Raw genomic sequence first — 21345 nt, 5'->3', positions numbered from 1 at the left:
ACTGACACATACACTGGCTTTTATTTTTCCAGTTTTTCCAGTTTGTTGGACATGTACCATTGAGACATATATTTGCTCATCGCCACACCCATAAAGATATTCACTCACCCAAACAACTGTTATAACATGTAGTTTTAACTTCATATACCTACTGAATCAACTATTCACACATCTTTGGGCAGTCCCACACCCCCCACCGAACCACACACACATTCACTCTCCCATACAAATACTCAGTTAACTAATCAATAAATAATATAGACTTTCACGTAGCTAGTAACCAACTAGTGCAGCAGTTTACACAACAACTGACAAAGTGATACAGATATTCACATAGTTTTGTCACTATCCAATATATTTAGTGAGACACTATAAATTAGTCAAGTAAACAGTCAATCACACTGCTACTAAATCCGATTTCTATATCCACTCATTCTTCAATGCAAATTGCTAGATATATAATACATATTTAAATAAAGAACCAAACCACATTCAATGGATGATGTCATCAGTGATGTCATTTGAGATGTCATCAGTGCTGTCACTGACCATGTCATGAATGTTGTAATATGTGACATCATCAGCAGTGGATTGCGGGCGCGCGAGATGTAGTTAGTACAACTAACTATATCTGAAGAATTTAAATGGTTTTGTTCGAGTGAAATGTCCAGCTAGCTATAACACCCCTAAACCCTATTGTTTTTTTCAGTGAATTTCGAAGGTTTTTTAAATGCTAATTCCTAACTATATCAGGCCTGAAACCTATGGTTTTTTCAGTGAATATATATATATATATATATATATATATATATATTACCAGTGCTCCTTCCCCTTGATAAATGAAGGTGGGGCACTCAATGCTTTCAGGTGTTTTATTCACAGCTGGGCAAACAACGACAACAACAGTCTCTCAGCATGCGTTTCGGCTTTCGCCTTCATCAACATCTTAATCACCATTCTGCAAAGGACTTTTATTCCCTCATACATCTTGCAGGGCATCAGTAGAGCACAGACAGGGAAAAGTTTTCACAATACTGCCCAAGTGGGCTCAGGAGTTACACAGAATGATAAATGCTAAACCTGTTTTTCCCACTGGTGTGAGAATGCTTGTTATTAAGAATGCAGCATAATACTATAAAGTAAACCAAATAAAGTAAACAATATAAAATAAACAAAATTACAAATGGGCCAAGATGTAACCTTCACAATGTCATCATTATAAATAGCTTCCTCCTAGGCTTGTAAAAATGATACCCCATATTTACATGGGTATAGTAATGGTTTAAGTTCATACCCCATTGGACTATTAGTCTTAATCGCTGCTCTTTGATCTCCAGTGTCCACTCTGAGTACAAAAGCATTCACTCTAACCTGCAAATAGAACAAATAAAATTAGACATTAGTTGTCTGGTCACAAAATAATGAAATTTTAAAAACATTCTAACTATAAAATGGGCGGCATTGAGCCCTTTTGGCTCCTTGCTATCGAATGCCAAGATGTATCTAGGTTCCAGAATCCTAAGTCTTTTTTATCTGTACCCCCCTCTTTCATCTATCTTTATACCATGAATCACACTGTACTTGATGTCCTTCGTATCACCGTCATGAAAGGTATTACAGTGTCGTGCTAGGGCAACTGTGGTCATTGTTCTTAACAGCTCTCAAGTGTTGCAGGATACGTCTGTGTACCTGCAGGGGGGTACTCCCTACAAACAGTTTATCACATCCACATTTCAACACATATACCACATATTCACTTTTACTTACAAGTATAGTGCCCTTTGATTTTCTGGGTTCTGTTGTTTATGGGGAACTCTTTCCGATTTTCCCCGTTTTTGCAAGCTTTGCATTTGCTGCAATGGAAAAAACACCTAGTGGTCATAACCAAGTTTCTTTTTCCACTCTCACATCTCTGTGGACCAGCCGGTCATGGATCAAGTCTGTTCTCTTGAATGTGATCTATGGGTTTTTCAGTATATCCATACCTATGATGGGGTCACTTTTCAGTAGATGCCAATTTTCTGCATTATAGTTCTAAGTTTTTTATGTGCTGTGTTGTAAGTTGCAATGAAACTGTGTTCCAATTTGTTCTGTGTTCTGTGCTTTTTTCTATAAAGGAGAGTTTCTCTAAGTGTTCTCTCTACACTCTCACTCTCTTTTGTTAGGGTGTGTTTGTTGTATCCTCGCTCCTGAAACCTCTGAGTCATTTCTTCTTTCGCTTTTCTAAAACTCCCATCTGAATTACAGTTTATTCAGGCTCTTAGGTACTCGCCATAGGGAATACCTTGTATCTGGCTGCTGGGGTGAAAGCTATGTGCATGCAACAAACTATTCCCTGCGCTCCGTTTTCTGAATAGGGAAGTTACAATTTCATTGTCTACCACTTCAATTTTAACATCTAGGAACTCTGCCACAGTCTTACTTATCAGGCTAGTGAATTTGAGATTCAGTGTATTCTCATTGATTTCACAAACAAATTTCTCCGCAATATCAGTGTTACCTCACCAGATGATAAAAATGTCATCAATGAAACGGAGCCATGTCACAATGTTATTGCTCCATTTCTCTAATTGGGAATTATTCAAGACCTGATCTTCCCACCATCCCATGTGCAGGTTAGCAAAGCTAGGGGCAAAGCACATACCCATGGCTGTCCCTTGCTGTTGCTCAAAGATGTAATTGTTAAAAAAGAAAATGTTGTGCCTAAGACACAAACTCATAATTTCTGTCAACATCACATTATGTTTGCTAAATCTGATATGTCTCTCCTTAAGAAAATAATCTGTACCTCTGATGCCCTCCTCATGTTTGATGCTGGTACATAGTGACTGGATAGCTAGTGTCATGAGTAAAAATTCCTCCTTCCATAGTGTGTCATGCAAATGCCTCAGGACGTCTGTGGTGTCTCTAATATGAAAAGGTAACCCCTCTACAAATGGTCTGAGGAAGGTGTCTATATACTTAGACACATTTTCAAATAGACTCCCCTGTGCTGCAATGATAGGCCTACCCGGTGGTCTAGAGGCATCTTTGTGTATTTGGGGGATGAGTTAGAAAACCGGAAGTTTGGGTTTATCAACTTTCAAGAAGCTCTATTCATCATTGCTAATAAACCCTTCATTTCTCCAGTGCTATAATCTTTCACTGAAACCTTTTTCCACTTCCTTGCAAAGTGCAATAGTAACCTTTTTGTAGCATGCTCGGACCCTCAGATGATTATAAGCTTCAATCATATAAGCCTTTTTAGACCACAGGTCTATATTGGCCCCTTTGTCAGCATTCCTAACTACTACATCACAATTTTCAGTTATTTTCTTAATGGTTTCCCTGAGGCTGCGATTCATATCATATTTCACTACTTTGCTGGAGTTCCTCATTTCTTTGATTTCAACTGGGACCCTTTCAACAAATGTGTCTATGTCATCATTAAGGGTAGGTGGCAGAGCTCTCAATCTCTGTGTTAATGCTGAGCCTCCCTCTTCGGCGACCCAGATACCCTCATTCTCCAGTCTTTCCGCTATCTAGTCATGCTCAGTGGGGCCATGATCAGTACCTTCAAGTTCCCATAACTCCTGCATAACCTCAATATCTCCTACTACCAGATTCTGCTCTGGGATATTCATGGCGGCTGAGGTTACATTTTTGGGGGTATTCATTTTGTATAGTTTAGCTAGTTTAAGTTTCCTAACAAATTTAAAAGTCTCGATTCTGGTCTCTTCATAATCAAATTATTTTTGGTTCACAATATGATAGTCCTAATGTAAAGTTTTTTTGGTCTTCATCTGTAAGTGTCATGTCTGAAAGGTTTATTACCATCAGAGTTTTGTTATTCAATATCTCCTGTTGCTCCTCGTCACTTTGCCACTGCTGTCTTTGATGTTTGCATTATCCTTGGCCACCTCTTACGTTCTTCTTCTTCCTTTGCCTCTTTGTCTTGTGTTTCGTCGCCAGGGTCTGTTGTTTGTTCTCCTATCCATCGTTAAACAATCAAAGTCATCTGGAAGTGAAGTGTGGCTGCCCATTCGTCTGCCTTCTTCATGGTCCATGTCAGATGTACTTGCATCACTTGGTGGGGGCTCTTGCTGTGTTCTCACCACCCATTTCAATCTTTGCCTCCTCAGATTATTGAAGCATTTCGCAAAGGTGTATATTAGGCCGGTTTGATAATCAACTCTGTCTCTATTAAATTTTCATGCCTTTTTTTGCGCTATTTCATCTTCTACTGCATTTATCCTGTCATGCATAGCTTTCATTAGATTTATATATATATATATATGTATATATATATATCCACTTCGTTTACCCACACAGGTTTCCTCGCGCACTCCCAGAAGGACAAACAGCTTCACCAATGATCGTTTTTTATAATTCCTTTACTTTCAGCATGCCAGATACAAAAAGACAAACTCTACGCGTTTCAGTCTCAGCAGAGACCTTGCTCACGAGTCTAGCGGTTGCTCAAAGGTAGTCAGGATTTTTAAACATACAAACAAATCAATTAGTGACATCACTTCCTGAGACAGTGCTGCTTGGCATTCTGGTCATTGTAGTGCCCAATACATTTTCTGACAAAACCCGACATTTTCCAATCCAAATAAAGTTCGTTTTCAACAAAAATAGGAATGAAAAACCCATTCCGTAGGCCTATGCACCTTTCTGTACATTTCAGGTCATTAAAACCATGCAATGTTACCAACCAGCTAAGGGAATTGGAAAAAGAATTAACAACAGTGGAACTGAATGCAGACTTGGCAAAATTTAAGGAAGAACTGAGTCACTACATCGAAAAACATGAAATAACTGTGAGAGCAAGAAACAATCTAAGTTTCAAAGAGACAAAGAGGATTATTTAGAAGGACGCATCTTTACTTATGCTAGAAAGTATGATCGGTTCAAAGAACAAGATAGATGGGATATGGCCACAAACGCCAGCAGCCTTTCCTCATTAACCTCAACGGATGTGAGCGATGTAGAAGGGGAGCCAAGCACTACAAAACCTAAGTGTTCTTTTTTAGGAGAAATGAGGCTGGCTTTACAGCAAAAGAACTGGGAAAAGAACGTGGGAACACCATCAATCAACACCCGGGGAAGGGGCAGAGGACGTGGAGGTGCCCGCAGAAACGCACAAGAAGAGGAAAGCGGAAACACAAATTCAAGCACTACTCGAGTGGGAACAATGACGAGGAGCATGCGACAGAAATGGAATTAACAGACTCACAAGAAGTCGTCGCAAGTGAGAATCAAGAACTACAAGTAATCAACCTCTCCAAAAAGACACTGACCGAAATGGAAATAAAACTTCTCCAACGCGGTTTGAATTTCTGTCCCACCACCGGCATTGATATAGCTGAAACAAGAATTGATCTATATAAATACGTTCGCAAAATTAAACTAGCAAAATTGTTTGTTGAAAACCCTGGTCTGGATAAACATCGAAAGATCACCCAAATACCAGAAATGGAACTGCTGGCACAAGATGCAGAAAACTTTGTTACTCTGATGGAACTAGACAAAAATCCTGAACATGAGAAAGGTGACGTACGAACCTACTGTAACCAATTGGGAGCTGGCTGCAGCAGCAAAAAACCGAAGTCTAAATTCTATCCACAACTACCACAAGGCAACAAAATTGATTTATTTCATGAGTGTGTTATCAAAGACCTTTACAAAATTAACCACTCCAAGAAACTAGACAATCTCTCACATGAAGAACGTAATGCCTTAACTGATCTAAAAAATGATGATACAATTGAAATAAAGATGGCAGATAAAGGAGGTAACGTCATCATCCTACAGAAAGAAGCATATGTTAAAGAAGCATATTCACAATTGGAAAACAAAGAATATTATGAGAAATTGAAAACCAACCCCACCAAAAGATGGAAGGAGGAATTAGATTTGAAATTGGATCTGTGGAGCAAACAAAATCTATTGAATGAGGAAGAAGTAAAATATCTGAAAATGGAACACCCCAAAATGGCTACAATATACTTTCTTCCAAAAATCCACAAACATCCGACGAAACCACCGGGAAGGCCTATAATTTCAGCAAAAGGAGCTCTACTCGAACCAATGGCCAATTTCCTGGATGTTTTCCTACTACCATATGTGAAGGGGTTATCTTCTTACCTACAAGACACAGGAGATTTGTTAAGACACCTACAAAACACCCCATGGCAAGCGTCCTACAAATTAGTAACAATGGATGTAATATCATTGTACTCAAACATTCAGAATGACATTGGATTAAAGGCATGTAAACAATTCCTGGCTGAAAGAAACATACAATTCTCTGACCATAACGAGATGTTATTACAAATGATACAGCTATGCCTTGAACAAAATACATTCATGTTCGGCGAGGAGATCTACCGCCAAGTAAAAGGGACAGCTATGGGTTTTTCATTTAGCCCATCGTATGCCTGTTTGACTATGGGCGTATGGGAAAAAGCATGGGCATGGAGCCAAGAGAACGACACCTATGTGAATAAAACCATAGCTTGGTTTAGGTATATAGACGACCTATTGATCATCTGGGATGGAACAAATAGCGAGTTTGCAGAATATTTCGAAATCTTGAACAACTCCAACTTCAAATTGAAATTCACATACAATATCAGTGACGAAAAAGTGGTGTTTCTGGACACTGTAATTTACATTGTAGACAACACTGTACACACAACTCTACATCGCAAAGACACCGCAACAAATGCAGTACTGCATGCAGAATCCTTCCATCAAAAAAGTCTGATACAAAACATCCCTTATGGGGAATTTCTCAGGATCAAAAGGATATGCTCCAGGGATGAAGAGTGGTTCAAACACCGTAATCAGGCAATAACACGCTTCAAAAGAAGAAATTACAGCTCCAAAACCATCCAGATGTCTTTACAACGAACGGCAACTATCAACAGAACAGATTTGCTAAAGGACAAAGAAGCTAAAACAAATGAAGAAAATCAAATACGATTCATAACTACCCACTCAACAGGAAACCAACAGGTGATGAAAATACTACGCAAAAATTGGCACATCTTACACATGGATCCAACAATGTCATCAATTGTAGGTGATCATCCCAACATTACCTACAGACGAACCAGAAACCTTAGGGATCAATTGATCCACAGCCACTTCAAACAACAGAACAAAAAAGAAACCTGGTTAAAACCTAAAGGATTCTATAAATGTACGAGCTGTAAGGTATGCCCCATTGCTCAGAATACCAAGGAGTTGGTGATGGCTAATAAACGCAAATGGAGAATTCAACAACTAATCAATTGCAAAAGCCAATTCGTCATATACATCATCGAATGTCCCTGCCCCCTAAAGTACGTTGGAAGCACCAAGTGCGAACTGAAAAAACGTATCTTGGAACATGTTCGTGCCACTGTCAACACTGACAGGAGCAATGCTGTCGCAAAGCACATGGAGAAGGAGCATGGAGGAAGATGGAAGGACTTGAAATTCTATGCAGTGGAATCCGTAGGAATACATCCACGGGGAGGAGACCGAGAGAAAACCCTTCGGCAAAAAGAATCTAAACACATTTTGAATTTCAGGACTCTGACTCCTTTTGGTTTAAATCAGGATGAGGAACTTCATTACCATCTTTAATTATGCCATCCAAAATTATCAAGGAAAGGGTCAGAATTGACCAAGGACACTGACATTGGCCCCCTACATTTTTACACTTTTAGGTTTATTACATTAATGTATGTCTCACATTTTTTTGTTCCTTTTTCACGATGAGAGACAGTGCCTTCATATCACAAGTTGTAGAATACTGCCCACTAGAGGGCTTGATTTATGTTCAAAATCAACAGTTCCAATCCTTAATATAAGATCACCAGGGTGTAACATTATGACTCACTTTAATAGAAATCTGTGGTTTACTACTATGTTTAGTAGAAAGTGAATAATCAAATGGTGACCAGACCTTGTCAACATTACCGTAGACTAAGCTATATAAATGTCTATCATAGTTATCATAACATTGCATGGTTTTAATGACCTGAAATGTACAGAAAGGTGCATAGGCCTACGGAATGGGTTTTTCATTCCTATTTTTGTTGAAAACGAACTTTATTTGGATTGGAAAATGTCGGGTTTTGTCAGAAAATGTATTGGGCACTACAATGACCAGAATGCCAAGCAGCACTGTCTCAGGAAGTGATGTCACTAATTGATTTGTTTGTATGTTTAAAAATCCTGACTACCTTTGAGCAACCGCTAGACTCGTGAGCAAGGTCTCTGCTGAGACTGAAACGCGTAGAGTTTGTCTTTTTGTATCTGGCATGCTGAAAGTAAAGGAATTATAAAAAACGATCATTGGTGAAGCTGTTTGTCCTTCTGGGAGTGCGCGAGGAAACCTGTGTGGGTAAACGAAGTGGATATTACAACGGCTTAACCCTGCCGTACCTCGAACGCACCACCGCAGAGCGCCCATGATTCCTGAAGTGGGTTGTGTTGGAAAAGTATATATATATATATATATATATATATATATATATATATATATATATATATACATATATGTATATATATATATATACGAAAATCCTGATTATGCGATGAACAAAACAGGTTATGACGTGCTTTTTTTATTGTTAGATTTAAAAGTCCAATATATATATATTACGTGCTGACAGTTGCCAGTAGGTAGTTATAATACGACCATGTTTCCATAGGAAAAGCAATTTTTGACGTGCCTATATCTTTAGCAACTGTTGACGAATCATTACAAAATTTCCCAAAATAAAGTGCCCAAGGGATTTTTGTTGCACATGGAAAATGTTGGGGTGTTCTGTCAAGCAGGGGCCAAGAAAAAGGGGGGGAGTCAAAAAAGTGTGTTTCGCATAGAGATTTATTCGCGACTACAGCTCGACCCGCTGAATGGAGTTATGCCAAATTTGGCAGAAAGGTAGCTCTGGGTCCAGAAAGAACCCTTTTTGTTATTTGGTGTAAATCCTTTCAGTAGTTCTTGCAAAATAAAAAATAAAAAACCATAGATGTATTAGGCCGAGATTCCTCCGAGCCGCTGATAGTCCCGTCATGAAATGTGACTGGCTGCCAACACTGTAGCCAGGAAGTGTTGGCAGCACATCTTGGGGCTCAGCTCAAAATGCAAAAAAAAGAGAAAGGGGCTGGGTAGAAATACCCTGACCCCCTAGGCCTCTTGGGGGGTACTCTCAGGGACCCTGCCTATGGCAAAAAAGCATTTTATTCAAACATTTTCATGGTCGCCAGTACGTACCTATAGTTAGGACCTAGCTTCCAAAAAGAAAAGTGTTTTTTGACTTGCCTATATCTTTGGCGCTGATTGACGAATCTTAATTACACTAAACAAGGCTCTCTTCAGTACAAACACCAATCAAACATCAATTTTATATTATGTACACCAGAAAAGGCTCATACATTAGTTTTGTTAGAAGAGCCCATTGAACTCATTACTTCTAGTGTCTTCTCCATTTTGACACCATCTCCAAGGGAGAGAGTATCAACACTCTTATTTGACCTGACAACCACCGCAGAACTTACATCCTTCATCTCAACTAACAACTTTTTACAACATTACAATGTCTATCATTTGTCACTATCATGGTAATGGTGTTATTTATAACCTCTTTGTGGCTAAACAAGACAATCTCTGAAACCATACGTATTTTCTGGTCTTCATCAGCTTCCAAAATACTCTGATCTCTTGCTCCTTTGAGCAACAACATTAATCTTTGTTTTCATAATAACAACTCTTCTATTAAGGTCCTCACTGATGACAGCTCCCGCCTCTTCGGGTGCAGCTTTTAGCACCTATGGCCACAAAGTCCTATTGAGATGACGTGTGATAGAATAGTTCTGAAATGGTTTGAATTATATCATTTATATCTTTTTGATCACACTCAGGTAATAAAAATAGGCAAAGCATCTCTGATCCTACTCCTTTTATATGCTGTGCCACTCAGAGTTCAATGCTAGAGCCCATTGTTTTCAATATCCATGTCGAGCCACTGGGTGGTTTACTGTAAGCTCTTGGTATATCCTTTCATTGTACACGAATGACACCAAAGTTGATCTTAAATTGGACTCCCCTGGATCGATCTTCACAATCAAACAATGTCTGCAGCACATTGATAAATGGATGGAACAGTAACACCTAAAATGTAATCCTCTAAAGATGGAATTTCTTCTTCTCATCTCAAAACCCTACCCTGTAGAAAACCATAATTGTCTTAAAAACCATCAAAAACTACTGTATTTCTCCAGAAATGCCATCTACCAAAGTTCCCTATGTATCCTGCTAGATGAAAACCTAAATTTCAAAGAAAACATACAACCAATGTCCAAGTTCATAAGATTCCAACTTCAAAAGCTCAAAAACATGAAACAGATACTTTTGGAACAATATCTGAAAGCAGCAGTTGAATCTAGGTCATTTCATTCAGATCTTACCTGGCTTCCCAAAAACAGGTTTCCACCTATAAGAGCTACCCTTCACCTTGCTGCTAGATTCCTGAGCAGCAGCAAAAAATATGATCCAATCACTTGTACATTTACTGACCATAAATAGCTCCTGACACACATTGCTCAAAAGGGACTTCTTGCCACACAACTAAAAACTCCCAGATATCTAACCCAAAAATGATCTATATCTGGAGGGTCACACAAAATGTGATGAAAAATCAAAAGGTCCCTTTCCATTCCTCTCTTCAAGAAGCACTCTTCTCTGGAAACTCACCCAGAACCTGGAACTTGGATCACTCCTGCTCCTCAAATCAGGAATGCTTCTTTCTTTGTTGTTTTCAAATCAATCCTAAAGAAACTGCTTCTTGAGAAACAAAACCGGTATATACAGTTATTTCGTGTCTCTCTTCAGTGGTGTTTTTTTTATATAAACAAAATCAAGTCTCCCCTGTGTTCTAATACCACCTCCATATTTTGAAGCATCCCTAAATCTACTATGTGAATTAGTTCACAGTTTTTATTCTTATCAGTTATTTGCTATTTAGTCAATTTTATCAGCCATGTTCTGCCACTTGTCCACTTTTTAGACTAGCTCTGCTTCTTGCTTCTGGTGCAAACCTTTAACTAATGTTTGCACCAAGAATTTTCTACTTATAAACACTATTGGATTTCTAACTAATGTACCTGATGTGCTCATCTTTACCTAAGTCAACACCCTACTACTATCTTTTCTACAGAATATTTGACGCTTCTGGGGGACATATTCACGAGAAAATGTCAGAGCACGGAGCTGCACCAAATTTGACATTTTCAAAACACAGGGATGTGCCGTATTCACGAGAATATGGATACCCCTGTGTTTCCCCTAGCGCTGGCTTAAAAAAAGGTGCCTAGCGCCAGCTAAGGAACCCTGCCGCCATGTTGCAAGGGTGCCTGAGCTGCAGGGATGTTTGTTTATGTGCAGGAAGGAACACCTTCCTGTACATAAACAATCAATAATGGTATTTTGCACCCTATGTATGCTGCAGAAAGAGCAAAAAACGAGAAGAAATCAACAATTTCTCCCTGTTGCATCATTTTATCACCTGGTATCCAATGGCGTTTTTGGCACTGCCTCAGCCGTGTAAATCTGGGGCAGTATCAAAAAGCAAAAGGTGTTGCTGTGGAATGCCCATAGCAACACCCATTGCACGCCCCTTTGCTGCAGAGGACTGCAACAGAAAGGGGCATATTTACACGGTGGCGTTAAGCGATCCAAAGGGCCTTAGCGCCACCTTGCACATATGGAAAATGGCGCGGCGCCACCAGAACATCAAAAGAACGGACGCTCCAGTGGCACTGAGTGTCGTAAATATGTCCATTGGTCTTCTATGTCATGCACAATACCCACATGCATTGGCACAACAACTCTCTTTTTCTATAAAACACGCCTCCCTTGCTCTAATATTACTGACCCGCTGTATCACAGGTACGTGCTGTGCTAACTTATATAAAAACGCAATATGCACTCTGAACCCATGTTCATTTATTCTGTTACTTAATATTCCTAGTATACTGAGAAGCTGGCTTTTACCATTGCTAACCATCATTTAAAAGTCTGACAAATGTGCCTGAATATTTTCCACCATCGAAATAGGACTACATTTATTAACAGTGTTCAATGAATAGTACTCTGATATCAACATGGGCCAGGTTTCCCCTATTTTGGAAAATACATGAAATCAAGCAAAACTCTTTCACAAAAAGATCTTATCTTGAATGAAAAATCATGCATGAAGTAAAGCAATCAAACACAATCAAACAACACTCATGTAACATGTACTGATGAATGGAAACCCAAATTAAATTCACCAAATGCACCCATTCAAGTGAATAAATAAATAAAAAAAACCATTTCTCTAGCACACTCAACAAATATGTGACCTTGCGTCCACGGCATCACGCTGATTGAATCAATCTGTCAATGGTAAACAAACCTCTTAATCCTGTGCATCACGTAATGCTAAACTACCTGTAATTTAAACAATGCTCTACTGTGCAGACCAACAACATGCGAACACCAAGCGAATAAATAAATGTGCATAGGTGTCGACGCCCAGTGAGGACCTCAAGCCCCTCCTGCTCCTAAAGTTGGTATCTTAAGTGAAGGTATAGCATGGCATTTTCTCTGCAGGCACTTGTGTCCGACAGTAAGATAGCTTCTAGCTAGAGGCATGACTACTGTAGTGAAATTTGCAACACCAGAGATGAGATTCCTCGCACTTGCTCCATATGCAATACAGGTAGGGGTCTCTCTGCTGCTCTCCCACAACCCCCGTCCTGCACAATGCATAGGCATCTATGCGTTGAAGTAGTGAGCTATGATCCCGTGCACCAGCTGCACAATATGCCCAGGTCGCACTGGGCGGGGAGGGTGGTCTACCACCAACTTCTGTGCGGACCAGTATCACTTGAATAGCCTCAAGTGTAGTATATTGTGTGTTCTCCCTTTTGTCTTCTTCTAAATTGATTTTGTGATATTGTTTGTTTTTAACTGTTATTACATTTTAGCACCATATTGCGAGGAGAGGTCAATACCTGTGTAGTGAACATTTAATACTTTGGGGCCCTTCTCGTTTTGTAATTGTAATCTGTCAAGAACACAATAAGGAAGTTTAATTTTTTTTTGCATAATGATGCATACACGCACTTTTTGAACTCCTGTGTAGGAATTTATGAGAACATTTGACATTGACTTGGTACGCATTCTTGAATGTAGATCTTTGGGGTATGAGTGAGGACTGTGGAGTGATTGTTTAAAGGCAAATAGTTGGTTTCTGTATTTGCATCCTCAAGGGGAAAATTGATTTTACTGAATCACTTAGATGCCTGGAACGGGAGAATGATTTTCTCTGTCAGGCCAGATCTTGTCTTAGAATCCGATGTAAGTTGGACAGGTTGGAGCGCAAGATGTGGCCGTTCTCGACTGGTAGTACATGGTCGTCTTAGAAGTCAAACATGCACATCAAATGTTCAGAGATGCTTGCAGGTCCATTTGCCATCCAGATGTTTGCAATAGACAAGAAAAAATGTACAATTCTTTTAAGAATGGGGAATCTCTCAGCAGTCAGGTATATAAGCCATCTAGGGGGCACAAAATCAAAGCCACTAGCAGATCTGAACACAGTCTATTGGTATTTTGCCTTCAACTGAATCTTTCCATCTGAGCAGAATTGCTTCCGGGCAACTTGAATCTCGTGGTGGATTGGTGCTCCAAACACCTTCAAGATTCCAGTAATTAGTAACCCTGGGCACTGAACTCGAAGTTCCTGCAAAACTTCCGACTTCCAGAAGAGCGGAGTTCAGCCCTCCTGCCTTCCACCCCCGCAATAAATATTTTCTAAATACAATTTACAATTAAAGTAAAATAAAACCGCACTTACCTTATAGCGGTGTCCCAGGCTGCCCTCCTACTCCTTGCCATAATTTCCTACATCAGACATATGTCATGGTAGGACTGCGCATGTGTGATGATTTTCTGAGTGTTAGCACAGGCTCGCAGAGAACAATTGTCTCTAATACTTGTTATCTCCTTTTGGCAGGCTCAACTTTGGCATCCAACTCTTCTGGAACTGTTTTCAGATTATCCAGTACTGATTCCACACCTTCCAAATGTTTTCCTCAATCTACAGGGGACCTGTCACGACCTGATTCTAAATGGTTCACTGTCCCTCATTGCTTGGGATTCATGGAGATCCCCAGGAATTTCCGACAAAGCTGTCCAACTTATCCTGGGCTCTTGCACAACAAAACTATACAAATCATCCTATTTCTTCCAAACATATTAGAGTTGATGGAAGTACACCTTTTTGTCTGTCGCATATTAAAGAGAGTATGATTTTCTAAACCTCCTGTTCCTAAATATAATGTAATGTGAAATTTTAACCCAGTCTTAAATATGCTAATCTCATCTTTCTCTCAAACATATGTCTGCAAAGTTAACAATGCTTTTGTGTTTGATTTCTTTGAAGCATATTTCTGGTGTCAGAGCCCTTGACGTATCTTCTATCCAGTATTCTTCTCTAGGTGTTTCTTTTTATATTCACAGACGCACTAAAACCAATTTAATTTCTGTTCATTCATTATTCTTTTTTCCCTTCTCAACCAAAATTGTGTGTAGAATAGCTTGAAATCTTAAGTTCTAAGGACTGCAGATTTGAGAACGCCCTCTGCCTCTCAATTACTAATTTCTATTAAAAAACATCACAAACCAGTCTCCGCTCCAACCTTGGGGGCATATTAGCAAGAAGATGTGATAATTATCGCCGTCTATCGCTGGATTTCATCGCCGAGATAGCGCGCTATTATCAACTCTTATCTCCAAGGCGATAAAAAATCCAGCGATAGCGGCAAAATGCAGGAATATTGCTGAAAACCCAGCGATATTCCTGCAGCGATAGGGAAAACCTTGATGATAGGGAGATGTGGATTCAGCCATAGAATCCTCCTCCCATTATATGTATAACTAAGTCTGGATTTTTGCAGACGTTAGTTTACGGCGATAATCTCGGGTAGCGCAACTTTTTTTATCGCAATGCGGGCATTGATAATAGGGAGAACTTGTCTTTACAACTTTTTCCATCTACTTTTAGTCAGGAACGCATACTTTGCATGTCATTAGCGATAAATATCGCTGACATGCAAAGCGGCAAAAAAACAGGCGCTATTGCCAGTAAACTGTCGCTAACAGCTGTTAGCGACAGCTTGCTAATTGGCCGATAAAAATATTGCCGCTTTAGCGGCAAAAAGTGGTGCTAAAGCGGCGATATTGCCCTTGATGATATGCCCCTTGGTTCTTTGGGTTAAATGGGTTATGTCTTTAGCGGGTATTAATACTGATATGTTTGGAGCCCATTCTGTCAGGGATGCTTTGGGCTCAAAAGCCTTCTGGGCAGGAGCGGGTTTGCATGACATTCTCGAATCTGCAGATTGGACTAATGTTAATATGTACAGCACATATTATTTCAAACCTATTACTCACTTGTCTAACTCTGTGGTTTCAACGCTTTAAACAAGCATAAAAGTAACCTCCGGTCTTGTGATTAAACTGAGATATTCCTACTCTTGGTGTAAGAAAGGGTATACTTTATTAAAGACACAGAGGGGAGTCTTGTCACGCCATTGCTTTATTAACCCTTTGTCGTTCTTCTTCAGCAGTTCCAGAACCATTAATCACAACTTCTACATCAATGTAACGCCGGTTGCACGTCTCCTTCCTTGGAACTTCCAGGACAGTTTAAAAACCCTTTTCCAGTTATCTGCATTTTGGGGGACTTTACTAAGGACCTTTTTTCGGTTCTGATAACGTTATCTACAGTTTAGGTGATGTATCCTATGTTTTACCCTGAGCGACTAGTTTGCAAAGAAAATAGGGTTAGTTGCTGTCAGTCAGGATATTTATCAGTCTACATGACTTACCATTGGTTAGGTTATTGTGATGTCATGTTAGTGGTTCAATACAGAGATTTTCTGGGTAATTTAATTTTATTCTTCTACTGACTGCTATTTAAGAAAAGAAAACATAATACTTGCTTTGGTGTCTTTAATAAAATCCAGCCTTTTCTACAGGAAAGCTAGGAAAATCTCAAAGAGGCCACATGACACCTTCCTAAGGTCCTCACAGTGTGAAGAGAGATGACGGGGCTCATACAAGGGACCTGCAGCGTGCTTTGTTTTAGAGATTTGAAGCTTTTCAATTGTCACTATTTTTATACACATTTATTTACCAAGAATACTAATGTGTATCTGTGACTGCAGCACAAGCATAAAAGTGAAGCATTTTCACATGAATGTTTTTTGGTAATTTCACTTGTGGAATACACAACTTATTGTGATTTATTCTGTTTGCTTTATATTAATTTGGAGGACCATGTCGTACTCATCATTTATATTTACTAGAACAATAACATTAAATCTATGACATACTGAAGAGCAGACGCACATGTGCACATGCAGCGAGTAGCCATATACCAAAGACAGGAGGAGGAGGGTTGGGTGTTTCAATCTCCTGGGGCTGTATGGAGAATAATCCATAAACATGCAGCCTTCAGAGAATCCATAATAACTCCGGTGTGGAGTGCCTCTCACCCTAATTCTGAAAGGACGCTGTTTAAATATTAAAACATGAGCCTTAGCTCATTCTGCAAGAGATACAGAAGAACAGCTTTACTTAGTCGGGGTAAAAGAGTTGTCTCCTACAAGCACAGAACAAAGCAAGTGTTCTACTATGTGTCCCTGAAAAAACAGTACAGACTACAGAACAACAATGTCAATCTATATTAAATGTGTGCATGGCATTTTCTTGTGTCTGTGAAAAATATGTTCAAACCACCATCTCAAAAAGATGCTGAGTTAAAACGGAAAACTTGAATGGAGACAAAATGTAATCCCTATAACATCCTGTCCTACCTCCCAGGCCAATGGGAGTCAGGGAACAGCTTGAGGCTCCCCTGAACCCATTATCTGTCATTGACAATCCCTTTGAGGCATCGCCATCGTCCACAAGAACACCATCCGCATCACGACCAACTCCGACGACACCCTCACAGCGGCAGAACACCTGCACTTCCAAAAACACACCGACTCCACAAGACCACCCTCAGAGGCACCCTCATCTACAGACCCCCGGGACCACGCACACAATTCAGCGAAGACATCACAGATTTCATCAGCCCGCACGCCCTCCCCTCCGCTGACTACATCCTCCTCGGGGACCTCAACTTCCACCTGGAGAACAACAATGACCGCAACACCACCACCCTGATGGACAACCTCGCCAACCTCGGACTCAAGCAACTGGTGACCACCCCCACCCACTACGCCGGCCACACGCTTGACCCTGTCTTCTCCTCCAGCAAGGACGTCTCCTTCAGCCACGCTACCGGACTCCACTGGAGGGATCACAGCTGCGTCCACTTCAGCTTCAGAAGGACCACGATCCACCACCGCCCACAACAGGTCCCCCGCAGAAGCTGGAACAAGATCACAGCCGACCAGCTCGCCACATCCCTGAACCAGAACCCTCCAGCCAGCTCAACGAACCCCGACCAAGCCGCCAACAACCTCACAAGGTGGATCAGCAACTGCGCAGACGACCTCACCCCACTGAAGACCCCCTCCGCCGGACCCGGCACCAAGAAAGCGTCCTGGTTTACCGACGAACTCAAGAGCTCTGGCGCAGAGACCCTACTACAGACAACATGACTACCCTCAAGCTCGCCACTCGAAAACACCACCAGCTGATCCGCACCACCAAGAAAACCGCATTCAAGGAACGACTAGACAACAACGCCCACAACTGCAAGGAACTCTTCAACATCGTCAAAGAGCTCTTGAACCCCAGCGCCGAAGACAACGACATCACCCCCTCGCAAGACCTCTGCAACTCACTCGCCTCGTTCTTCCACAGCAAGATCGCAGACATACACAACAGTTTCAGCACACAGCCAACACCCCCTACAACCGCACCGACACCGCCCACCACCACCATCCGAGCCTGGACCCCGGTCAACACCGAAGACACCATCCGCACGATGAACTCCATCCACTCCGGATCACCAACCGACCCCTGCCCTCACCACGTCTTCAACAAGGCCGACGCCATCATCGCACCCCACCTGCAGGACATCATCAACTCCTCCTTCAACACCGCCACCTTCCCTGAGAGCTGGAAGCACGCCGAACTCAGCGCCCTACTGAAGAAACCATCAGCGGACCCCACCGAACTCAAAAACTACCGGCCCATCTCGCTCCTTCCTTTTCCTGCCAAAGTCATCGAGAAGACTGTCAACAGACACCTGGCCGCCTTCCTCGAGACGAATGGATCCCTCGACCACTCACAGTCTGGCTTCCGGGCCAACCACAGCACCGAGACCGCCCTCATCGCAGCCACCGACGACATCAGATCCCTACTCGACAACGGAGAAACAGCGGCCCTCATCCTCCTGGACCTCTCCGCGGCGTTCGACGCGGTCTGCCACCGCACCCTAGTACAATGCCTCAGCAACATCGGAATCCAAGAGAAGGCACTGGAGTGGATCATCTCCTTCCTCGCCCGAAGAACCCAGAGAGTCCGCCTCCCTCCGTTCAGATCCGAGGCCACCGAATTCATCTGCGGCGTACCCCAAGGGTCATCCCTCAGCCCCATGCTGTTCAACATCTACATGAGCCCCCTTGCGGCCATCGCACGCCAACACAACCTCAACATCATCTACTACGCCGACGACACCCAGCTGATCCACTCCCTCACCAACGACCCCGCCACCGCCAAAACTAACCTACACGAAGGGATGAAAGACGTAGCCGAGTGGATGATGAACAGCCGCCTGAAACTGAACTCAGATAAGACGGAAGTCCTCATCCTGGGATCCTCACCCTCCGCCTGGGACGACTCCTGGTGGCCCCCTGCCCTGGGCAGCGCACCCAAGCCCACAGACCACGTACGCAACCTGGGCTTCATCCTGGACTCCTCCCTCTCCATGACCAGACAAGTCAATGCCGTCTCCTCATCATGCTTCAACATCCTCCGCATGCTACGTAAGATCTTCCGGTGGATCCCCACCGAAACCAGGAAGACGGTCACCCAGGCCCTCGTCACCAGCCGACTGGACTACGGCAACACCCTCTATGCCGGAACGACAGCCAAACTCCAGAAGAGACTCCAGCGCATCCAGAACGCCTCAGCACGCATCATCCTGGACATCCCCCGACACAGCCACATCTCCGAACACCTGAGAAACCTGCACTGGCTCCCCGTCAGCAAGAGAATCACGTTCCGACTCCTCACCCACGCACACAAAGCGCTCCACAACCAAGGCCCAAGATACCTCAACGACCATCTGACCTTCTACACACCCACCCGCCAGCTACGATCGACCAGCCACGCCCTCGCCGCCGTTCCCCTCATCCGAAGGGTCACAACGGGAGGAAGATCCTTCTCCTACCTGGCTGCCAAGACGTGGAACTCCCTCCCCATCCACCTCCGCCTGACCCAAGACCACCTCTCCTTCAGGAAGCAACTCAAGACCTGGCTGTTCGAGCAGTAGCGGACCCCCTCCCTCAGCGCCTTGAGACCCTACGGGTGAGTAGCGCGCTATACAAATGCTTTGATTGATTGATTGATTGATTGAGAAGGCAGGGATTAACATTATTGGTCCCTGGGACCTCAAGACAATTTTAGAGAACAGTTTCATCCTGGTCTTAGTGGACCATGCCACTCACTACCCAGAGGCCATTCCTCTGGGGTTGGTGACTGCATCTGCAGAGGCTAGAGCCCTGATGGGGATTTTTTTCAAATGTGGGGTTCTCCAATGTGGGGTTCTCCAAATGATGAATACAGGCCCCAGCTAGGCCCGCAGAGTACAAGGGTTCGCTCTCCTATAACAAAGACTAGAAGGAAGTTGGCACGGAAACTGCAAAGTACAAAGACAGAGTTTATTAACCCTTAAGGGTGGTCCTACAACCTATACAACACTCTTCAGTATTGCATAGAGTAGCACAAAGAACTTGCATACACAGTCCCCTTTTATACACAACAGAGGGGCTCATAAGTGGGTGGATACAGCATGAAGCAGAATTCATTACCTTTTATGGTTATTTTCGATACAGAACCAATATGTGGGCGGAGTTAACACACTCCTTAAGCCCGCGAAAACATGGTCAAGCAAGGACTAACTGATAACAGATGTGGTCAAGTCTGGGCATGCGCCAGACGGACAAAGGAGCTATTTATAGACTGTTACTAGGCAGATTACAAGAACAACTAGCGAAAAGGTAGGACTCTTCTCGTGCTGAGCACGTGGAGACACGACAATACAAGATGGAGTCCGGACATTAGTCAACATAAGACAAGAAACATGTTTCAACTAGAGAGAATTCATGTCTTTAGTGAATGCTTAATCATATCGCTGTTTTAGTTTTCAACACAAAGAAGAAGTGTCTGACAGAGGCACTACCTTCATGTCAACGTATATGAAGTCCATGTGGGATGAGTATTTAGTGACATACAAGCTCGTCTGCGCTCGTCCGCGCCGAGTCCGGGCCAGGGGCCACCTCCCCTACATCCTATTCCAAACATCCCATAGCCTACAGTGCGGAGGTCCTCCATGGCCTGAGGTCCTCAGGTCCGGTTTGTGAGCTGCATTGCTACGAGGCAACGTCCCTTCCAACTATTTGTCCACATTGCAACGCCCCTTTTATCCGGTGGCAGACCAAATCACCGAAGCAGAAATACCGCATGTTTTCACTAAACTGCAGATCTCTGCCAAAACATAAGGTGGAAATTTCGTTTCTACTAGAAGATCGTTCGCCGGACGCAGTATTTCTATCTGAAACGTGGCTGACACCCGACTCTGATCCGCCGGTTGTAACCTCCCTCCCCTCAGGCTTTCAAATCATCCGACAAGATCGTTCGGAGGGTAGAGGTGGAGGGTTAGCAATTATAGTCAGAGAACAATATCACTGCAGACTCATCCCTGAAACTATCCCAGATTGTGAGAGCCTTGCTTTCTCACTGGAGTTTTCCCCTAAGCATTGCTTTTCAGGCACATTGATATACTGCCCTCCTGGTCCCCCTAAACAATTTCACAACCTCTTATCAGTAATTATGGCACCACACGTTAGCACTTCCGCCAATTATACTGTGCTAGGTGACCTCAATTTTCACTTTAAGTCACCGCTGGATTCTCTGGCTATCACGTTAACCGATGATCTGGCTGCATTGCAACTTAGCCAACGAGTAAAAGCCCCGACCCATGTGAAGGCTCACATGTTAGACCCAGTGTTCAGTAACTGCGAGGACCTTGTGGCTGGGCCTCCGCTGCCCCTCCCGTGGACTGACCACTTTTT

This window comes from Triturus cristatus, chromosome 6 (assembly GCF_964204655.1).
Source record: "Triturus cristatus chromosome 6, aTriCri1.1, whole genome shotgun sequence".
In the NCBI taxonomy this organism is placed as follows: domain Eukaryota; kingdom Metazoa; phylum Chordata; class Amphibia; order Caudata; family Salamandridae; genus Triturus; species Triturus cristatus.
This window is presented reverse-complemented; position numbering follows the sequence as displayed.